Raw genomic sequence first — 12,401 nt, 5'->3', positions numbered from 1 at the left:
TGTGGTGGCTGTACCCGAGACACTACACGTGTAGTGTCTCCCACCCACCCTCCTCCTCTAACCAAAAAAAAGGACTCTGGTGTGTTGATAAGGTAAGCTTTTCATTTAGGAAGTTCTGTCCGTCGGATTGCTAACCTAACAAGTTTTGACTTTTTGTTTTTTTTTTGGTTTTTCAGTAGATTTGCTGGGAATTTGGAATAGTGGGAATGGAGGTTAAGGCAGTTGTATGTTCCTCCTGCAGAATGTGGGAGGTAAGGGTCGCCAAGAGTGTCCCTGCTGACTGCATCTGTGGGAAGTGCACCCAACTCCAGCTCCTCGAGAACCGCGTTAGGGAACTGGAGCTGGAGCTGGATGAACTTCGGATCATTCGGGAGGCGGAGGAGGTTATTGAGAGGAGTTATGGGGAGGTAGTCACACCTCAGGTAAAAGAAGTAGGTAGATGGGTTACCGTCAGGGGAAGGAGAGGGAACCAGCAGGCAGTGCAGGGATCCCCTGTGGCCGTTTCCCTCAACAACAGGTATACCGTTTTGGATACTGTTGCGGGGGACGACTTACCAGGGGTAAGCAATGGGGTACAGGTATCTGGCACAGAGTCTGTCCCTGTTGCTCAGAAGGGAAGGGGGAAGAGGAGCAGAACATTAGTCATTGGGGACTCCATAGTTAGGGGAACAGATAGGAGGTTCTGTGGGAACGAGAGAGACTCACGGTTGGTGTGTTGCCTCCCAGGTGCCAGGGTACGTGATGTCTCTGATCGTGTTTTTGGGATTCTTAATGGGGAGGGGGAGCAGCCCCAAGTCGTGGTCCACATAGGCACCAACGACATAGGTAGGAAGAGAGATGGGGATTTAAGACAGAAATTCAGGGAGCTAGGGTGGAAGCTTAGAGCGAGAACAACCAGAGTTGTTATCTCTGGGTTGTTGCCCGTGCCACGTGATAGCGAAGCGAGGAATAGGGAGAGAGAGGAGTTGAACACGTGGCTGCAGGGATGGTGTAGGAGGGAGGGTTTTGGTTTCCTGGATAATTGGGGCTCTTTCTGGGGTAGGTGGGACCTCTACAAACAGGATGGTCTTCACCTGAACCAGAGGGGTACCAATATCCTGGGGGGGAGGTTTGCTAGTGCTCTTCGGGGGGGTTTAAACTAATTCAGCAGGGGAATGGGAACCCAAATTGTAGTGCCAGTGTACAGGATGTTGAGAGTAGTGAGGTCAGGGATATGGTTACAAGGACGCAAGAGGGCACTGGCAAACAAGAACCTGGTTTAAAGTGTGTCTATTTCAACGCCAGGAGCATCCGGAATAAGGTGGGTGAGCTTGCAGCATGGGTTGGTACCTGGGATCTCGATGTAGTGGCCATTTCGGAGACATGGGTAGAGCAGGGGCAGGAATGGATGTTGCAGATTCCGGGATTTAGATGTTTCAGTAAGAACAGAGAAGATGGTAAAAGAGGGGGGGGGTGTGGCATTGTTAATCAAGGAGAGTATTACAGCGACAGAAAGGACGTTTGAGGACTCGTCTACTGAGGTAGTATGGGCTGAGGTTAGAAACAGGAGAGGAGAGGTCACCCTGTTGGGAGTCTTTTATAGACCTCCGAATAGTTCCAGAGATGTAGAGGAAAGGATAGCGAAGATGATTCTCGACAGGGGTGAGAGTAACAGGGTAGTTGTTATGGGGGACTTTAACTTTCCAAATATCGACTGGAAATACTATAGTTCGAGTACTTTAGATGGGTCAGTTTTTGTCCAGTGTGTGCAGGAGGGTTTTCTGACACAGTATGTAGACAGGCCAACCAGGGGCGATGCCACATTGGATTTGGTACTGGGAAATGAACCCAGCCAGGTGTTAGATTTAGATGCAGGTGAGCACTTTGGTGATAGTGATCACAATTCGGTTAGGTTTACCTTAGCGATGGGCAGGGACAGGTATATACTGCAGGGCAAGAATTATAACTGGGGGAAAGGAAATTATGATGCGATTAGGCAAGATTTAGGATGCGTAGGATGGGGAAGGAAACTGCAGGGGATGGGAACAATCGAAATGTGGAGCTTATTCAAGGAGCAGCTACTGCGTGTCCTTGATGAGTATGTACCTGTGAGGCAGGGAGGAAGTTGTCGTGCGAGGGAGCCGTGGTTTACTAAAGAAGTTGAAGCGCTTGTCAAGAGGAAGAAGAAGGCTTATGTTAGGATGAGACGTGAAGGCTCAGTTAGGGCGCTTGAGAGCTACAAGCTAGTCAGGAAGGATCTAAAGGGAGAGATAAGAAGAGCAAGGAGAGGACACGAGAAGTCATTGGTGGATCGGATCAGGGAAAACCCTAAGGCTTTCTTTCGGTATATCAGGAATAAAAGAATGACTAGAGTTAGATTAGGGCCAATCAAGGAAAGTAGTGGGAAGTTGTGTGTGGAATCAGAGGAGATAGGGGAAGTGTTAAATGAATATTTTGCGTCAGTATTTACAGTAGAGAAAGAAAATGTTGTTGAGAATACTGAGATTCAGGCTACTAGGCTAGATGGGATTGAGGTTCACAAGGAGGAGGTGTTAGCAATTTTGGAAAGTGTGAAAATAGATAAGTCCCCTGGGCCAGATGGGATTTATCCTAGGATTCTCTGGGAAGCTAGGGAGGAGATTGCAGAGCCTTTGTCCTTGATCTTTATGTCGTCATTGTCGACAGGAATAGTGCCGGAAGACTGGAGGATAGCAAATGTTGTCCCCTTGTTCAAGAAGGGGAGTAGAGACAGCCCTGGTAATTATAGACCTGTGAGCCTTACTTCGGTTGTGGGTAAAATGTTGGAAAAGGTTATAAGAGACAGGATTTATAATCATCTTGAAAAGAATAAGTACATTAGAGATAGTCAGCACGGTTTTGTGACGGGTAGGTCGTGCCTCACAAACCTTATTGAGTTTTTCGAGAAGGTGACCAAACAGGTGGATGAGGGTAAAGCAGTGGATGTGGTGTATATGGATTTCAGTAAGGCGTTTGATAAGGTTCCCCACGGTAGGCTATTGCAGAAAATACGCAAGTATGGGGTTGAAAGTGATTTGGAGCTTTGGATCAGAAATTGGCTAGCGGAAAGAAGACAGAGGGTGGTGGTTGATGGTAAATGTTCATCCTGGAGTTTAGTTACTAGTGGTGTACCGCAAGGATCTGTTTTGGGGCCATTGCTGTTTGTCATTTTTATAAATGACCTGGAAGAGTGTGTAGAAGGGTGGGTTAGTAAATTTGCAGATGACACTAAGGTCGGTGGAGTTGTGGATAGTGCCGAAGGATGTTGTAGGGTACAGAGAGACATAGATAGGCTGCAGAGCTGGGCTGAGAGATGGCAAATGGAGTTTAATGCGGAAAAGTGTGAGGTGATTCACTTTGGAAGGAGTAACAGGAATGCAGAGTACTGGGCTAATGGGAAGATTCTTGGTAGTGTAGATGAACAGAGAGATCTTGGTGTCCAGGTGCATAAATCCCTGAAGGTTGCTACCCAGGTTAATAGGGCTGTTAAGAAGGCATATGGTGTGTTAGCTTTTATTAGTAGGGGGATCGAGTTTCGGAGCCACGAGGTCATGCTGCAGCTGTACAAAACTCTGGTGAGACCGCACCTGGAGTATTGCGTGCAGTTCTGGTCACCGCATTATAGAAAGGATGTGGAAGCTATGGAAAGGGTGCAGAGGAGATTTACTAGGATGTTGCCTGGTATGGAGGGAAGGTCTTACGAGGAAAGGCTGAGGGACTTGAGGTTGTTTTCGTTGGAGAGAAGGAGGAGGAGAGGTGACTTAATAGAGACATATAAGATAATCAGAGGGTTAGATAGGGTGGATAGTGAGCGTCTTTTTCCTCGGATGGTGATGGCAAACACGAGGGGACATAGCTTTAAGTTGAGGGGTGATAGATATAGGACAGATGTGAGAGGTAGTTACTTTACTCAGAGAGTAGTAAGGGCGTGGAATGCCCTGCCTGCAGCAGTAGTAGATTCGCCAACTTTAAGGGCATTTAAGTGGACATTGGATAGACACATGGATGAAAATGGAATAGTGTAGGTCAGATGGTTTCACAGCTCGGCGCAACATCGAGGGCCGAAGGGCCTGTACTGCGCTGTAATATTCTAATCTAATCTAATGCACCAAGGCTCCTTTGACAGCACCTTCCAAACCCGCGACCTCTACCAACTAGAAGGACAAGGGCAGCAGATGCATGAGAACACCACCACCTGCAAGTTCCCCTCCAAGTCACACACCATCCTGACTTGGAACTATATCGCCGTTCCTTCACTGTCACTGGGTCAAAATCCTGGAACTCCCTTCCTAACAGCACTGTGGGTCTACCTACCCCACATGGACTGCAGCAGTTCAAGAAGGCAGCTCACCATCACCTTCTCAAGGGCAATTAGGGATGGGCAATAAATGCTGGCCTGGCCAGCGACACCCACATCCCTGAATGAATTTTAAAAAAATCTGTTTTGTGGTTGATGCCTGATCCAGGCGAAATGAATCTTAGACGCAAACTCTACCACTGGTTTAAGTGGTTTCAGGGACAAAGACCCAGGAGAGGGAGAAAACAAGAGAGGGACAGAGACTCCAGGAGATGGGCAGTGACCTCAGTAGAAAAACAACAACACCAGGAGGGGGGAAACGTGTCCAGGACTGGGGTAGAGGGGGAGGAGACCCCAGGTTTTAATTGGATGCTATTCTGTCCTTAGCCCTGGATTTGCACATTTATTTCTCTCTTAAAAGCTCAAAATTAACACTTACAAAGAACAAAATGACCTCGGTCTTCGCCTTTTCCCATTGCTGATGTTTCAGACTCTTGTCCAGGAAATTCATCCAATCCCCAAATCTCTGTCCTTAATGTTTCATCCTCGCATCCTGTACTTCAGATACCTCCCTCTTGGACCAGCTCCATCTCCCCCTCCGACAATCTCCCTCGCCCCCTCCACCACCTCCCCCTCCCCCTCCGACAATCTCCCTCGCCCCCTCCACCACCTCCCCCTCCCCCTCCGACAATCTCCCTCGCCCCCTCCACCACCTCCCTCTCCCCCTCCGACAATCTCCCTCGCCCCCTCCGACAACCTCCCTCTTGGACCAGCTCACTCTCCCCCTCCGACAACCTCCCTCTCGGACCAACTCCCTCTCCCCCTCCACCACCTCCCCCTCCCCCTCCGACAATCTTCCTCGCCCCCTCCGACAACCTCCCTCTCGGACCAACTCCCTCTCCCCCTCCGACAATCTCCCTCGCCCCCTCCGACAACCTCCCTCTCGGACCAGCTCCCTCTCCCCCTCCGACAATCTCCCTCGCCCCCTCCGACAACCTCCCTCTCGGACCAACTCCCTCTCCCCCTCCGACAATCTCCCTCGCCCCCTCCGACAACCTCCATCTCGGACCAACTCCCTCTCCCCCTCCACAACCTCCCTCTCCCCCTCCGACAATCTTCCTCGCCCCCTCTGACAACCTCCCTCTTGGACCAACTCACTGTCCCCCTCCGACAATCTCCCTCGCCCCCTCCGACAACCTCCCTCTCGGACCAACTCCCTCTCCCCCTCCACCACCTCCCCCTCCCCCTCCGACAATCTTCCTCGCCCCCTCCGACAACCTCCCTCTCCCCCTCCGACAATCTCCCTCGCCCCCTCCGACAACCTCCCTCTCGGACCAGCTCCCTCTCACCCTCCGACAATCTCCCTCGCCCCCTCCGACAACCTCACTCTCGGACCAACACCCTCTCCCCCTCCACCACCTCCCCCTCCCCTTCCAACAATCTTCCTCGCCCCCTCCGACAACCTCCCTCTCCCCCTCCGACAATCTTCCTCGCCCCCTCCGACAACCTCCCTCTCCCCCTCCGACAATCTCCCTCGCCCCCTCCGACAACCTCCCTCTCGGACCAGCTCTCTCTCCTCCTCCGACAATCTCCCTCGCCCCCTCCGACAACCTCCCTCTCGGACCAACTCCCTCTCCCCCTCCGACAATCTCCCTCGCCCCCTCCGACAACCTCCATCTCGGACCAACTCCCTCTCCCCCTCCACAACCTCCCTCTCCCCCTCCGACTATCTTCCTCGCCCCCTCCGACAACCTCCCTCTCCCCCTCCAACAATCTCCCTCGCCCCCTCCGACAACCTCCCTCTCGGACCAACTCACTCTCCCCCTCCGACAATCTCCCTCGCCCCCTCCGACAACCTCCCTTTCGGACCAACTCCCTCTCCCCCTCCACCACCTCCCCCTCCCCCTCCGACAATCTTCCTCGCCCCCTCCAACAACCTCCCTCTCCCCCTCCGACAATCTCCCTCGCCCCCTCCGACAACCTCCCTCTTGGACCAGCTCCCTCTCACCCTCCGACAATCTCCCTCGCCCCCTCCGACAACCTCCCTCTCGGACCAACTCCCTCTCCCCCTCCGACAATCTCCCTCGCCCCCTCCGACAACATCCCTTTCGGACCAACTTCCTCTCCCCCTCCACCACCTCCCCCTCCCCCTCCGACAATCTTCCTCGCCCCCTCCGACAACCTCCCTCTCCCCCTCCGACAATTTCCCTCGCCCCCTCCGATAACCTCCCTCTCCCCCTCCGACAACCTCCCTCGCCCCCTCCGACTACCTCCCTCTCCCTACCACCTCCCCCTCCCTCTCCCTACCACCTCCCCCTCTCTCTCCCCGCCACCTCCCCCTCCCACTCCCACCACCTCCCTCTCCCACTCCGACTACCTCCCTCTCCCCACGCCCTCCCTCTCCCCACCACCTCCCTCTCCCTCTGTGACCACGTCCCTCTCCCTCTCCCACCACCTCCCCCTCCCTGTCTCTCTCCCCACCACCTTCCCCTCCCTCTGTGACCACCTTCCTCTCCCATTCCCACCACCTCCCCCTCCCTCTCCCTCTCCCACCACCACCCCTCCCTCTTCCACCACGTTCCCCTCCCTCTCCCTCTCCCACCACCTTCCTCATCCTCTCCCTCTCCTACCACCTCCCTCACCCTCTCCCTCCCACCTCCCTCTCCCTCTCACACCACCTCCCCTTCCCTCCCTACCACCTCCCCCTCCCTCTCCCTACCACCTCCCCCTCCCTCTCCCTAACACCTCCCCCTCTCTCTCCCTAACACCTCCCCCTCCCTCTCCCACCACCTCCCTCTCCCACTCCGACTACCTCCCTCTCCCCACGTTCTCCCTCTCCCACCACCTCCCTCTCCCTCTCTGCACGTCCTCCCTCTCCCTCTCCCGATGTCCTCCCTCAACCTCTCCCTACCACCTCCGTCTCCCTCTGTGACCACCTCCCTCCCTCTCCCTACCACCTCCCTCTCCAACCACCTCCCTCTCCCTCTCCCCACCACCTCCCCCTCCCTCTGTGACCACCTCCCTCTCCCTCTCCAATCACCTCCCTCTCCCTCTCCCCACCACCTCCCTCTGTGACCACCTCCCTCTCCCTCTCCCCACCACCTCCCCCTCCCTCTGTGACCACCTCCCTCTCCCTCTCCCACCACCTCCCTCTCCCTCTCCCACCACCTCCCTCACCCTCTCCCACCACCTCCCGATCCCTCTCCCTACCACCTCCCACCTCCCTCTCCCTACCACCTCCCACCTCCCTTTCCCTCTCCCACCACCTCCCTCTCCCTCTCCCTACCACCTCCCTCTCCCTCTCCCCACGTTCGCCCTCTCTCTCTCCCCGCCACCTCCCCCTCCCTCTCCCACCACCTCCCTCTCCCTCTCCCCGCCACCTCCCCCTCCCTCTCCCACCACCTCCCTCTCCCACTCCGACTACCTCCCTCTCCCCACGTCCACCCTCTCCCTCTCCCTACCACCTCCCCCTCCCTCTCCCTATCACCTCCCCCTCCCTCTCCCTACCACCTCTGTCTCCCTCTGTGACCACCTCCCTCTCCCTCTCCCACCACCTCCCTCTCCCTCTCCCCACCACCTCCCTCTCCCTACCAGCTCTCCCTCCCTCTGTGACCACCTTCCTCTCACTCTCCCACCACCTCCCTCTCCCTCTCCCTACCACCTCCCCAACCCTCTCCCTATCACCTCCCCCTCTCTCTCCTTACGTCCTCCCTCTCCCTCGCCCTACCACCTCCCCTTCCCTCTGCCTACCACCTCCCTCTCCCTCTCACCTCCCTCTCCCTCTCCCACCACCCTCTCCCTCTCCCACCACCTCCCCCTCCCTCCCTACCACCTCCCCCTCCCTCTCCCTACCACCTCCCTCTCCCTCTCCCCTCCTTCACCCTCTCCCTCTCCCACCACCTCCTTCTCCCTCTCCCGATGTGCTCCCTCTCCCACTCCCTACCACCTTCCCCTCCCTCTCCCTATCACCTACGCCTCCCTCTCCCTCTCCCTACCACCTCCCTCTCACTCTCCCTACCACCTCCCTCATCCTCCCCACCACCTCCCTCTCCCTCTCCCACCACCTCCCTCTCCCTCTCCCTCCCACATCCCTCTCCCACCACCTCCCTCTCCCTACCACCTCCCCCTCCCTCTGTGACCTCCTTCCTCTCCCTCTCCCACCACCTCTCCCTCCCACCTCCCCCTTCTTCTCCCACCACCTCCCCCTCCCTCTCCCTACCACCTCCCTCTCCCTCTCCCTCCCACCTCCCTCTCCCGACCACCTCCCCCTTCCTCTCCCGACCACATCCCTCTCCCTCTCCCTACCACCTCCCCCTCTCTCTCCCCGCCACCTCCCCCTCCCTCTCCCACCACCTCCCTCTCCCACTCCGACTACCTCCCTCTCCACACGTCCTCCCTCTCCCACCACCTCCCCCTCCCTCTCCCACCACCTCCCTCTCCCACTACCTCCCTCTCCCCACGTCCTCCCTCTCCCTCTCCCACCACCTCCCTTTTCCTTTCCGCACGTGCTCCCTCTCCCGCTCCCTACCAACTCCCGTTCCCTCTCCCTACCACCTCCCTCTCCCTCTTCCCATGTCCACCCTCTCCCTCTCCCACCACCTCCCTCTCCCTCTCCGCACGTCCTCCCTCTCCCTCTCCCGATGTCCTCCCTCTCCTACTTCCTACCACCTCCCCCTCCCTCTCCCTATCACCTACCCCTGCCTCTCCCTCTCCCTACCACCTCCCTCTCCCTCCCCACCACCTCCCTCTCCCTCTCCCACCACCTCCCTCTCCCTCCCACCTCCCTCTCCCACCACCTCCCCCACCTTCCCTACCACCTCCCTCTCCCTCTCTCCACCACCTCCCTCTCCCTCTCCCCACCACCTCCCCCTCCCTACCACCTCCCCCTCCTTCTCCCACCACCTCCCTCTCCCCACCACCTCCCTCTCCCTACCACCTCCCTCTCCCTCTCCCCACCACCTCCCCCTCCCTCTCCCTACCATCTCCCGCTCTCTCTCCCTGCCACCTCCCCCTCCCTCTCCCACCACCTCCCTCTCCCACTCCGACTACCTCGCTCTCCCCACGTCCTCCCTCTCCCTCTCCCACCACCTCCCTCTCCCTTTCCGCATGTCCTCCCTCTCCCTCGTCCCATGTCCACCCTCTCCCTCTCCCACCACCTCCCTCTCCCTCTCCGCACGTCCTCCCTCTCCCACTCTCTACCACCTCCCCCCTCTCCCTATCACCTACCCCTCCCTCTCCCTACGTCCTCCCTCTCCCTCTCCCCACCACCTCCCTCTCTCTCTCCCCACCACCTCCCTCTCCCTCTCCCCACCACCTCCCACTCCCTCTCCCCACCACCTCCACCTCCCCCTCCCTCTCCCTGCCACCTCCCCCTCCCTCTCCCACCACCTCCCTCTCCCACTCCGACTACCTCCCTCTCCCCACTTCCTCCCAATCCCTCTCCCACCACCTCCCTCTCCCTCTTCCCATGTTCACCCTCTCCCTCTCCCACCACCTCCCTCTCCGCACGTCCTCCCTCTCCCACTCCCAACCACCTCCCCCTCCCTCTCCCTATCACCTACCCCTCCCTCTCCCTACGTCCTCCCTCTCCCTACCACCTCCCTCTCCCTCTCCCCACCACCTCCCTCTCCCTCTCCCCACCACCTCCCTCTGCCCACCACCTCCCTCTCCCTCTCCCCACCACCTCCCCCTTCCTCTCCCGACCACATCCCTCTCCCTCTCCCTACCACCTCCCCCTCTCTCTCCCCGCTACCTCCCCCTCCCTCTCCCGCCACCTCCCCCTCCCTCTCCCACCACCTCCCTCTCCCACTCCGACTACCTCCCTCTCCACACGTCCTCCCTCTCCCACCACCTCCCCCTCCCTCTCCCACCACCTCCCTCTCCCACTCCGACTACCTCCCTCTCCACACGTCCTCCCTCTCCCACCACCTCCCACTCCCTCTCCCTACCACCTCCCTCTCCCTCTCCCCACGTTCTCCCTCTCCCTCCTCCTCCCACCTCCCCCTTCCTCTCCCTGCCACCTCCCCCTCCCTCTCCCACCACCTCCCTCTCCCACTACCTCCCTCTCCCCACGTCCTCCCTCTCCCTCTCCCACCACCTCCCTCTCCCTTTCCGCATGTCCTCCCTCTCCCTCTCCCTACCACCTCCCTCTCCCTCTTCCCATGTCCACCCTCTCCCTCTCCCACCACCTCCCTCTCCCTCTCCGCACGTCCTCCCTCTCCCACTCTCTACCACCTCCCCCTCCCTCTCCCTATCACCTACCCCTCCCTCTCCCTACGTCCTCCCTCTCCCTCTCCCCACCACCTCCCTCTCCCTCTCCCCACCACCTCCCTCTCCCTCTCCCCACCACCTCCCTCTTCCTCTCCCCACCACCTCCCTCTCCCTCTCCCACCACCTCCCTCTCCCACTCCGACTACCTCCCTCTCCACACGTCCTCCCTCTCCCACCACCTCCCCCTCCCTCTCCCACCACCTCCCTCTCCCACTCCGACTACCTCCCTCTCCACACGTCCTCCCTCTCCCTCTCCCCACCACCTCCCTCTCTCTCTCCCCACCACCTCCCTCTCCCTCTCCCCACCACCTCCCACTCCCTCTCCCCACCACCTCCACCTCCCCCTCCCTCTCCCTGCCACCTCCCCCTCCCTCTCCCACCACCTCCCTCTCCCACTCCGACTACCTCCCTCTCCCCACTTCCTCCCAATCCCTCTCCCACCACCTCCCTCTCCCTCTTCCCATGTTCACCCTCTCCCTCTCCCACCACCTCCCTCTCCGCACGTCCTCCCTCTCCCACTCCCAACCACCTGCCCCTCCCTCTCCCTATCACCTACCCCTCCCTCTCCCTACGTCCTCCCTCTCCCTACCACCTCCCTCTCCCTCTCCCCACCACCTCCCTCTCCCTCTCCCCACCACCTCCCTCTGCCCACCACCTCCCTCTCCCTCTCCCCACCACCTCCCCCTTCCTCTCCCGACCACATCCCTCTCCCTCTCCCTACCACCTCCCCCTCTCTCTCCCCGCTACCTCCCCCTCCCTCTCCCGCCACCTCCCCCTCCCTCTCCCACCACCTCCCTCTCCCACTCCGACTACCTCCCTCTCCACACGTCCTCCCTCTCCCACCACCTCCCCCTCCCTCTCCCACCACCTCCCTCTCCCACTCCGACTACCTCCCTCTCCACACGTCCTCCCTCTCCCACCACCTCCCACTCCCTCTCCCTACCACCTCCCTCTCCCTCTCCCCACGTTCTCCCTCTCCCTCCTCCTCCCACCTCCCCCTTCCTCTCCCTGCCACCTCCCCCTCCCTCTCCCACCACCTCCCTCTCCCACTACCTCCCTCTCCCCACGTCCTCCCTCTCCCTCTCCCACCACCTCCCTCTCCCTTTCCGCATGTCCTCCCTCTCCCTCTCCCTACCACCTCCCTCTCCCTCTTCCCATGTCCACCCTCTCCCTCTCCCACCACCTCCCTCTCCCTCTCCGCACGTCCTCCCTCTCCCACTCTCTACCACCTCCCCCTCCCTCTCCCTATCACCTACCCCTCCCTCTCCCTACGTCCTCCCTCTCCCTCTCCCCACCACCTCCCTCTCCCTCTCCCCACCACCTCCCTCTCCCTCTCCCCACCACCTCCCTCTTCCTCTCCCCACCACCTCCCTCTCCCTCTCCCACCACCTCCCTCTCCCACTCCGACTACCTCCCTCTCCACACGTCCTCCCTCTCCCACCACCTCCCCCTCCCTCTCCCACCACCTCCCTCTCCCACTCCGACTACCTCCCTCTCCACACGTCCTCCCTCTCCCACCACCTCCCACTCCCTCTCCCTACCACCTCCCTCTCCCTCTCCCCACGTTCTCCCTCTCCCTCCTCCTCCCACCTCCCCCTTCCTCTCCCTGCCACCTCCCCCTCCCTCTCCCACCACCTCCCTCTCCCACTACCTCCCTCTCCCCACGTCCTCCCTCTCCCTCTCCCACCACCTCCCTCTCCCTTTCCGCATGTCCTCCCTCTCCCTCTCCCTACCACCTCCCTCTCCCTCTTCCCATGTCCACCCTCTCCCTCTCCCACCACCTCCCTCTCCCTCTCCGCACGTCCTCCCTCTCCCACTCTCTACCACCTCCCCCTCC

Source organism: Heterodontus francisci, chromosome 5, assembly GCF_036365525.1.
Source record: "Heterodontus francisci isolate sHetFra1 chromosome 5, sHetFra1.hap1, whole genome shotgun sequence".
In the NCBI taxonomy this organism is placed as follows: domain Eukaryota; kingdom Metazoa; phylum Chordata; class Chondrichthyes; order Heterodontiformes; family Heterodontidae; genus Heterodontus; species Heterodontus francisci.
Note: the sequence above shows the minus strand (reverse complement) of the source record.